Source organism: Parasteatoda tepidariorum, chromosome X2 (assembly GCF_043381705.1).
Source record: "Parasteatoda tepidariorum isolate YZ-2023 chromosome X2, CAS_Ptep_4.0, whole genome shotgun sequence".
NCBI classification, from domain to species: Eukaryota; Metazoa; Arthropoda; class Arachnida; order Araneae; family Theridiidae; genus Parasteatoda; species Parasteatoda tepidariorum.
The window spans coordinates 14121325-14131769 of record NC_092215.1 but is presented as its reverse complement, the minus strand read 5'-3'; positions in this window follow the sequence as shown (position 1 = coordinate 14131769).

Here is a 10445-nt window from a genome sequence, read left to right as displayed (position 1 = left end):
TATAAACACTTATCAGATAACACTTTTCACTATAAACACTTAATAATTCTCTGCATTATTTTGGATTACAGCTTTTGAAAGGCATTTGATGTTGATTTTAGACTCTCTGAACTCACGGCTCCAAATCCACCAAACAGCACTGCATATTGACTACTCGGAGTTTGGTTCATCTTTCAATAGATCATCTGGTCGCAACTGCTGATTGCTGCACAATATATGGCTGCCATTCAGCAGGTTGAAATAGCAGAGAAGAGGAAACAAGCGAGAAACTAACTCCCAGCCATATTTGTCCAGTGTTCGAATTTACATGTTGATGGCCAACAGCTAAATGTTTAATATTAATTATTAAGAATTACTAGGATTAAGAATTACAAATGTATGCTAATTACCTAGCATTATAGAAAAATATGTGCTAATTTCTTACTTATGATGTACATTGTAATTGCTCTGCTGCCCTTCCCCGTGACAAATCACTGCTACTACAGAAAGGATAAACTGTAAGCTACGAAGTTAACAAAACCCTGCATTTTGATAGGTAACAGCACTTGACACTTTTGAATTCGTCAATTGCCAAAATGTTAAAGTTTAAAAAAAGTTTTTTTTCAAATTAGGTCTGAATTAGATATGATTTAAATTAAGTCAGAAGGAATGTCAAATATCTGAGTTGTTGGATAATCTGGTTTTTACTGTTTTGTAAAGGTTCGAAATTTATGTAAATCTACGCATCATTCCAGTTAAATATATCATAAGTTAGTTTTGAGCCCTCAAGTATAATTCACTTGTCATGGTATGTATGTTGCATTAACTTTCCAAATTTAACAAATCTTTTCTTTAAAACTCAATTTCTTCTTTTTTCAATTCTAAATATAACTCGTAGTACTTTAGCAACTCTGTTTATTCAATTAAAATTATTTTTCATCGCAGTAACATTTCCACCTTAATTGATGAATTGATTTTTAAGTATATATATTTTTTCTTTTAACCATTAATTGTCAGAGCTTATCTCTTTGGGGAAGGTGCATCTTGACTTCATATCATTGTCTGATCTTTTAAAAAAGTTCTTGCTTTTTTTTCCCCCAGCTTTGTACCTTTAATCTATTGAGATTTTAAGATGATAAAAATTTTATTTTCTACCTCAGAAAAACAGGTGTGATACACCTCAGGGAAAATCTGGTAAACTCAAGTAATTTAAAATTAGCTGAGGAAACTCCAGAAAAATAAAATCTACTAAAAACTTGAAAAAATTTAAATTTTATGACGATATTTTTTAAAATATATTTATATATGCAAATTGAAAAAACAAAACAAAAAACAGTTCTACCTGATTTCTTACAAAATTGTTTATTTTGCCATGCAATTATCAGAGATGCCAACTTGCTCCGTAGAGCAAATATATATTTTAAAGTGGTAATTTATCAATTGTGATTCTTGGTTTAATAAATTCAATTTAGTAGATTTTAATCCACCACTATTTCTGAATAATTCATAAGCTTATATAATAAACCACTTTATAGTACTTATATCATGCTATAGCTTTTAAAAAGCAAGCAAAAATAGTCAAATATTTGCTTTGTAGTTATTTACCGTTATTATAATTATTTTGTCGTGTCCGGAGCAGTTGGCATCTCTGTATAATTTGAGATTATTTCTGTTGATACAGCAATCTATTGGTGAGAAGATGTTTTCCATTATTATTGGAATGAAAGAGGATATTCAGACGATGAAGATATTATTCATGGGCCAGAGTGTGACTCAAGTTGTAATCATGAAAGCATCAAGAGGTTAGCAGATTTAAACTGGTTGAGAACTAATCGATGAGATGGATCTAGAAATGATACTTATTACAAAGAAGGGTCTAAAAACTGATTTAGGTCATCAAATGACATTCAGAAATATTGTGGTAGTCATGGAATATAGAATTTGAAAAAGATATACTTTGCTTTAGTTGGTAGGAATGAATATTCTGGTAAAGTAACCAGAAATGAAGTTGGCATGGTGCAAGAAGATAAAGCAAATTTAATTGAGTGCAATGTTCCAAAAAGCTACAAAGAAGCAGTTGTCAAGAAATTGTGAAGAATGAAAGAATGCTTTGAAAGCGGAAATTGAAAAGATGAAGAAAAAAAGTGTGGTCATTACAAAAGTAGATGGATGTACTGTCTAAAAACGAATGAATCAAAATTATGAGACTTTCTCACTATTTGTAACTCAGGGGTGATTGTATTCTGCGTGTACCTCGGAATTCCGAGTTTTTCGTATCATCCTTCAGGGTCTAAAAATTAGGAAGAGGCATGTGATTTTCCCCCGAATTTCGTGAAATCTCAAGTCTATTGGTAAGCGACTTCAGTGAATCACAAATTTATAAGTTCCGCAGTGGACTGATCGTTAAGACTCAGTTCCCAGCAGATCACCAAAGTCAAGTATCACTGTATGCGATTGGTTGACCACTTGAATCAGTCTGCGTAGGGACCGAGGGTATGCAGTATTGGGTCCTCGTTAAACTGTTCGGCCGTAAAGTGCTCAACTTCGCGTGCAGGTCGTCGGGCTACCGAAGCGGGGGGGGGGCATCCCCTCCGCAGAGGATCAAAATTGTAACGGCATGTCTTCGGATCATCCTCCGAGATGTTTCCCACACCGTCGCCAATAGCCCATTGTGCAGCTCTAGTGCGACGTAAATGAACTACTACAGCAACAACACAAATTTATAATCCGGCAAAATTTTCCTGGAGCTCCGCAAACTATTTTAATTTTGAAACTTTGCTAAATCTCGTTGATGAGACGTTTGCGTATATATGATTCTTCCGCCAATTGGCGGAGATCCACCGTTTTGATCCCTTTGTTGGACAGATTTTCGCCTTTCTGGGTGTTTGGAACTGCGCTAGAATCCCCTAATATCGCGATTCATATTCGTACCATATTAACATCTGAAGTAAGCGAAGATAGCTCCTTCGAGATACTAATATTTTATCGAACATATTTACATTTATATACAATTTGTTTTGAATTACAAAAACATCATCACGGCAGGTTATGGGAGAAAATACTGACAGGCTGCCATGTGCGTGCTGGTATTTATACAATTCTAAGAATAGGACGTCATAACTCTTATTTCAGTTCACTTAAAAAATAAGTAAAAACACAATTGATTAAAGACAAACAGATAACAATATGAAATAAACTTGATTTTACGATGAGCGGCGAACCCATCACCACACATCAAACAACGATTTTCGTTTTTACCCTATTTATAAGTTACACGTTTTGATTCCCATACACAATTTAAAAATCGTACGTCGCTATTCGCATTTACGCTATTTAAAAATGCAATATATCAATGTGCATATACATATTTTTAAAATCAATATTGCAATTTGTGATCACACGTTTTTAAAATCCATTTACGCAATTCAAATTCACGTGATATTAAAATCCAATATCGCTATTCTTTAGAGCTAAGCTTTTTTTAAAAAAAAATTAGTTACTATATATGAAGTGTGATATACTGCATCAATAGGTAATTTAATCATGAATCTTAGTTTAAAATTTTTTATTAAATATGAAGCATATATATAGACTGATATGGAGTTTTTGCACATAAAATTTTCAGGGTTTTTCTCTTTCATAATCATACAATCATCACTAGCAGATATAACGCTAGGCTTGTCGCGCAGGAAGTTAAGCAACAACTGACTATTGATTATTGTGAAGTGTATAGTCCAGTGGTAAATTTTTCCCTAATAAGAAAATTTTTGTAGGCTAAATGACCTTGGTGCACTGTTAAGTTGATATGAAGTGTGCATATTTATATGCAAACTTGAATGAAAAAATTGGCACAACCTGAAGGTTTTGTAGAAGAGCCATCAAAAGTGTGTAAATTAAAAAGAGTAAATATATGGATTACATCAACAAGGAAGTGAGCGGTACTCTGAAGTAACTAGTGTATTGTATGACTTAAAAACTTGAAAAATTAGACTGATGCAGTGGAATATTTACAGAAGATGTGTTGCTATTGTTATATGTTGATGATACCGTTATATTTGAAAAAAGTCAAGAAAACATGGATCTAATTTTAAAAGAGTTGAATTAAGATTTTGAATTAAAGATTTTGGGAGAAACAAGGAAATGTTTAGGTATAGGAATTGAGAAGAGTAATGATCATTTAGTAATCCACCAGAAAGAATATATAGAGAATACACTGAAGTATTTTAGAAAGTGGTACAAAATACAAGTAGTGTCATTGCGAATAGCAAAAGGATTAACTTGTCTTTGCAGGATTGCCTACAAACAGAAATAGAGCTGAAATGGAAAATATTCCATTCCGTAGTGTTCATGGATGTGTGTATTTTATAGCGAGTAGAACAAGGCCTGAAATATCTTATGCTATTAACATTTTATCACAGTATCACGAAAATACTGGTATCAAGCATAGGCAAGCTCTACCGAAATTATTAGAGTATCGTATCTGCAATATAGAAAGGAAAATAAGCTAAAACCTCTGATTTGTCAATGAAGTTCTACACGCATTCGGACCTTGTATCAAACAGAGTATCAATAGGAAGAATTGAATATAATGGTGATATTCATATCCTGTGGAAAATCTTTAAACAGAAAAGTATTTAAATTTCCTACCATGGAGACTGACTATATCTCTTTATCCGAGTCAGCCAAGGAGTTAGTGCAGCAAAAAAAAATGTGCTAACCAATAAAAAATTCAAATTCGACATGCCAAGATGTGAATTGTTTTGTGATAACAGTGCTACTATTGATTTTTCTAAATCTAAAGTTAAGTACTCTCGAAGCAAGCACATTGATGTAAGTTACCATTTTGTGCGACATTGTGTTAAAGACAAATTCATAGAATTGAAATATGTTAGAATTTTGAACAATACAGTGGACAAAATCTGTGGTTAAGGAACATATGAGATCATTTTATAATACAATATATTTCAAGACTCATTAACTCAAGGTCAAATTAAGTCTTTTCCTATTTTTAAAAATACTAAGTTATACTGATTTTTTGACACAGCAAGGGAAAAAGGGGGGGTTGCGAATTTCGATATAATATTTTATTTACGTCGTAGTAGAGCTGCACAATGGGCTATTGGCATCGGTCTGGAAGGCTTCCTTGAGGATGATCCGAAGACATGCCATTGCAAATTTGATCCTCTGCAGAGGGAATGGCTCCCCTGCTTTGGCAGATCGACGACCTGAGCTCGAAGTCGAGCACTTTACGGTAGAACAGTTTAACGAGAACCGATACCGCGCATCATCGGTCCCTAAGCAGACTGATCAAAGTGATCATCAACCTGCTTACTGACCGCAGCCAGTGATGCTTGACTTCGGTGTTCTACTGGGAACTGTGTCTTAACGATCAGTTCACTACGGGACCGGAAGTGGACTGATCATATTGCGAATTTTGGAAAATATTTGATAATTTCTCACCGAGGTGAGAGATGAGTAAATTAAATCTCTTTTCTGACCGAAGGGGAAAAAAATTAAACCGTCATTTGATCTTATCTTTATTGCTCCAAGAAAAGTGTCCTTTCTATAACTAACTTTCTCACCCATGGTATGGTATGTCTTCATGGTCTGAATTTCACGCACAAATTTCTTCCGTGGCAATTTTCTGAGGATTTTTTTCTTCAAAATTGATAATAAGAAACTGCACCTCCGCACTTACCTTTGAGTCGCGATGGCTCAGGGGATAGATCGTTAACCTTCCAATGAGGTGATCCGGACTCGAATCCCAGCGATTGCTGGTCGATACGAAATCCGCACCCGGCTTGCACTGACCAAAGTACTGACGTGAAATATCCTCAGTGGTAGACGGATCGTGGGTTAGAGTCCCTTTGTCGTTAGGCTAACAGTAGGAGGTTCTCGTGGTCTTCCTCTCCATGCAACGCAAATACGGGTTAGTTCCATCAAAAAGTCCTCTACGATGGCAAATTCCTCCCACTACTTGATCGAGGAGTCTTCTTGTCTTTTGGATTGTGTTCAAAATTATAAGTCTACGTAATTGAACATTAGTAGTCGTAAACACAAAAATTGTGTCGGCTATTGAACGATTGTTCTAAAATATAAAAACCCCACAGAGGAGCTCAATTTTAGACTTCAAAAGGAAATCACAAGAAAGTCGAAATAACTTATTGGTCATTTTGTCATAAGAGCTTTGCTTGATGTCCTCACTAAAATATTTTTTCTCACGAGTCATCTAGTCCCGTTTTTGGTGAGTTAAGAAAATATTTATATACTTTTTTTTAAATATCAAATTTTTTGCATGTATAATTCATGCAATAATTTAACATTGTGTTATCTATAAAAGTTCAATATTTGAATTATTTGAGTCTTATATTTTTAAAGAAGTTCTTTTAAAGCTTATTTAAGAGAATATCACTAAATTTTAAAATTTTAAAAAATGATTTTTTTTTGATGGATGGTCTAGGTTAAAGTTATAGGTCATGAAGAATTTTAAAATTATCAGTTTCTGCTAACTTTTAATTTGTTTAAGATAATTAAAATTACTATAATTTATTTTAAAATTATTGATCTATACTTTGCTTTTAGACTTAATGCTGGAAAATATATTCACTTCAAAGATTTTATTATTTTCAAGAACTAATGCGTAGTTTATGCATAAGAAGTTTATAATTGTCATTAACTAGATCACGTCGCAAAGTTACAGTCATTTTAATCTTTAACTAATTTGTATAGATATATTGGATAAAATGAAACGATTAATGTTCGCCGACTCGACGTGCGTTGAGGGTAAAAACAGAAATATTTTTAAATGATTGTTATACGAGAGACAGTCAAAGTGCAAATAGGAGAAAATTATTTATGTTTTATTAACGAAAAAAGTGGTTTTTACTTATTCGAAAATCTTGAAACATTTTAAATAGACTATTATTTTCCAGTTTGAATCAAATTCTGCAGATTTCAATAAATATCTTGCAATTTATTAACTACGTAATTGGACAACAAAAGCACACTTTTTCTAATAGTTGACTTAATGAACAATACCGCCAGTTATTCCGAGAGTGTCTTTAATTTTCTGTAAAGAAAAAGTTAATATACTTTTATTATGTTAAAAACGCGTTTCCTACTACTTTTACAGAATATGTTCTCTCTATTTTTAAATCAGTCTCGAAAACATCTGATAGATAGCGCCACTTTTGATGCGCATTAATATTTTCTCATTCCCATGGCTAAAAAATTCATATAAGTCAGTAGCGTCATCTAGGGAAAATTTGAAATATGACAAACTATACTTGATTTATTTTTCCTTCCAAGAGATATCTAGTTTAGCATTAATTGAAGAGAAGTAAACTGGAGGGAAATTAATAACTATCAACAGTCAAGAAGAAATGTTTCAAAATGTTTAATTGAAATTAAAGGACTTGAAATAACGGGAGGTTCCATTTTTGAGGATATTTTTCTGAGAAAGGATTCTTAAGAATTATTTTATTATTAAAAGGAGCGTCGGAATGGGAGGTCGCTGTGACCTCTTAAAGGCTTTCACTTATTAGAAAATTTTTCTTCGACAAAACTTAATTTTCTCTATTTAGAAAACATAAGTGAAATTATGATCTTACTTTATTTAAATTTATTTGGAGTAATTAAATTGTAAATGGTTGGTGAGCAATAAAAAGACTTTAATGTAATTATAATAAACTATAAAAAATAGCAATTAAAAATTGGGGAAGCTCGCTCGGAAGAGTTTGAATTTTCTGAGCTAGTGAGCTCTTGTGATTATAAAAGAAATTGAACGTTTATCAAACTTGAAGGAGGACCTTCGATGAAAAAATATTAATTCCAACAGCGAACTATCAATAGTAATTTATGGATTTCTGTTAGCACGCAGGTTTTATTTTACTAATTAACAGAAAAAATCGTTTACTATATTCGTATGTACTTTATTGTTGTTCACTTCTTAAATTTCAACAAATAAATATATTTTAAATATGTTCGGCAAACTTTTTGTTTATTTTTCACTCGTTTTCTTTTAAAAAATTTTTTTTAACTACTGAAACTATATTTTCATTTTAAAGCACGATTCTCAGAATGCTTATTTTATTTCTGTCCGGCATTCTATGAAATTATCTGTTTATTAAATTATCTGTTATTCGATTCGTGGGAGAGTGAATAATTAATAGACTAGAATAAAAGACAAGTCAAGCCCCTTTTAAACCAGGGATCTCATGGAGGTTAAGAGGCTTTGTTTTGATTTGCGTTTTCTTGTATTTAACAAACTTTTGATGATATATTAACATTTGACAGCACTCTATCTTTCAGAAAATATTAAAAGGTTTTGTTTTATTAGAATAGGAGAAATGATGAGATTTGAGTAATAATTGGTAATTTTTGTATCAAAAATCTAAAAACAGAAGAATGTATAATAGTAAACTACCTTTAGGAAAATGCTGATTGCAGAATTGTATTAGTTTAATTTTTATCAGAAATTAAAAAAATGTAAAATAATCTAAAAAAATATACAATTATGTGTCTTCAATTTGAACAATATATATGTATTCAAATTATTTAACATCTTTTCTTCAAATTCAATTTGATTATTGAAATGCATTTAAATTATTTAAGATTTTTCTTTAAGTTGAATTCGATACTATAAATGTATTTAGAACTGGGTAAACATAACAAGAGTGAATTCTACTTTAGCTATTTTTCGATTTAAGTTTCCATTTCGGTGCGAATTTTTGTTTTGAACTTATGTAGTTGCATTTAATAAACTCAATAATTGAAGAAAAATTAAAAGAATAAATGAAAAAGAAATTGTAAGGGCACTTTTTTGATGCGAATTCCTATTTTTGTTTCTAAATATATGTATGTCATTATAACTTTATTTTGAAGGCTATTTTAATTTTTGAACGGATGAAATGTGAAGCGATCGGGAAAAATATTACATTGTTAGAATTTTCATTCTAAAATTATGGTAAAATAATCGGCAGCAGTCTGTCCATCCGATTAACCGTAAAGTTTACGATAAATAATATTTTTCTCCTTTACGATTTTAAAACCATTTACCACTAGTATGGTTATGAAATCATGAATACGAAACCATGCGGTACCATGGTTTCAAAACCGTAAGAAAAGAAATTTAACTGGACATAGGAGCTAGGCTTCTTGTTAGATGATGAGCATCAGAGAGTGCAGGGCACAAATTCTTCATGTGTGTTAAAGGGAATGGAGGTGTTAACGCTAGGACACGAACCCCTGTTCTGTCGGTCATAAGATTGACAGATTAGCTCTCCCGGCTATAATATGTAAGCAGTTGCAAGAAACTAAGTTGCTTCATTGCGCGGGCTTAGTTGGTGCAATAAAATTCTTATTTAACCGTTTTAGGTAAAAATAGTAATAAACGATTTTTCTGACTGTTAATAGTTTCATTACCATCTTTTTTATGGTTATTTGACTTTTTTGTTTAAATATGGTAAAATAACAATTAAATAGATTGTCATGTAACCATTTTTTCCGAGAAATTTCTAACAGTGCAGTGCCGGGGGTTTTGTGAGTAATACCGGACCGGTATAAAGAAATATATCCATATCTCAAATTAAGCTTTTTAGAGTTAATAATTTCTAAATACATTTTTTGAATATTAATGATAAAATATGTGTTATATTATTAACTATATTTTCATTATTTATTCACCGTTCAATTATATTTTCATAAGTTTATACATATGATAAATAAATTTTTATAACATAGAAATAAGACATAAGTAAAATCTAAATAATTAAAATAAAAAGGAAAATATAAATGTGTTTTTTCTCTTACTCATTCGGAATATTTCAATATTATTACTTTAATTAACTGTAACTTTACTTACATTTATTTATATTGTGATTTGAAGGAGGCGTTTCATTTGTTGGTTTAAATTTTGTACCTTTTAGGTGTGATTCCTTTTCAAATTTATGGTGCTTTTAAATTGTGGTAAAAGCTATTTTTTTTGTCTTTTCATCAAGGGGCCTCGGGGCACTGTTAGTTTTGGTTAAATCCACTAACAACAGAAAGGCTCCTGCGTGTGTGCAACATAAGAAGAAAAATGCCCCCTGATGAAATACTGTTCTGCAAACACACATTTATATTTTCATTTTTATTTTAATTATTATGATTTTATTTGTGTCTTATTTCTATTTTATATAAAACAAATTTGGTTTCAGCTGCCTTGTACGCTTCTCCAATTTGACATAATTATTTAATGTTTCAATGTGTTTATTTACTTCTTATGTATCAATATTGTTATGAAAGTAAATTGAATTGATTTTATGATGAAATTTTTATAACCTAATTTTAAACATAACGATAGTATTTTTGCAAAACACGCGAAAGCCGTCTGTGATGGAGGTCCCTTGGCAGAAATGTAAATACTGAAATCAATAAAGCTTATCATCTTTAAAAGAGTGGTATTTTTGAGGGGATATTTATTTAAA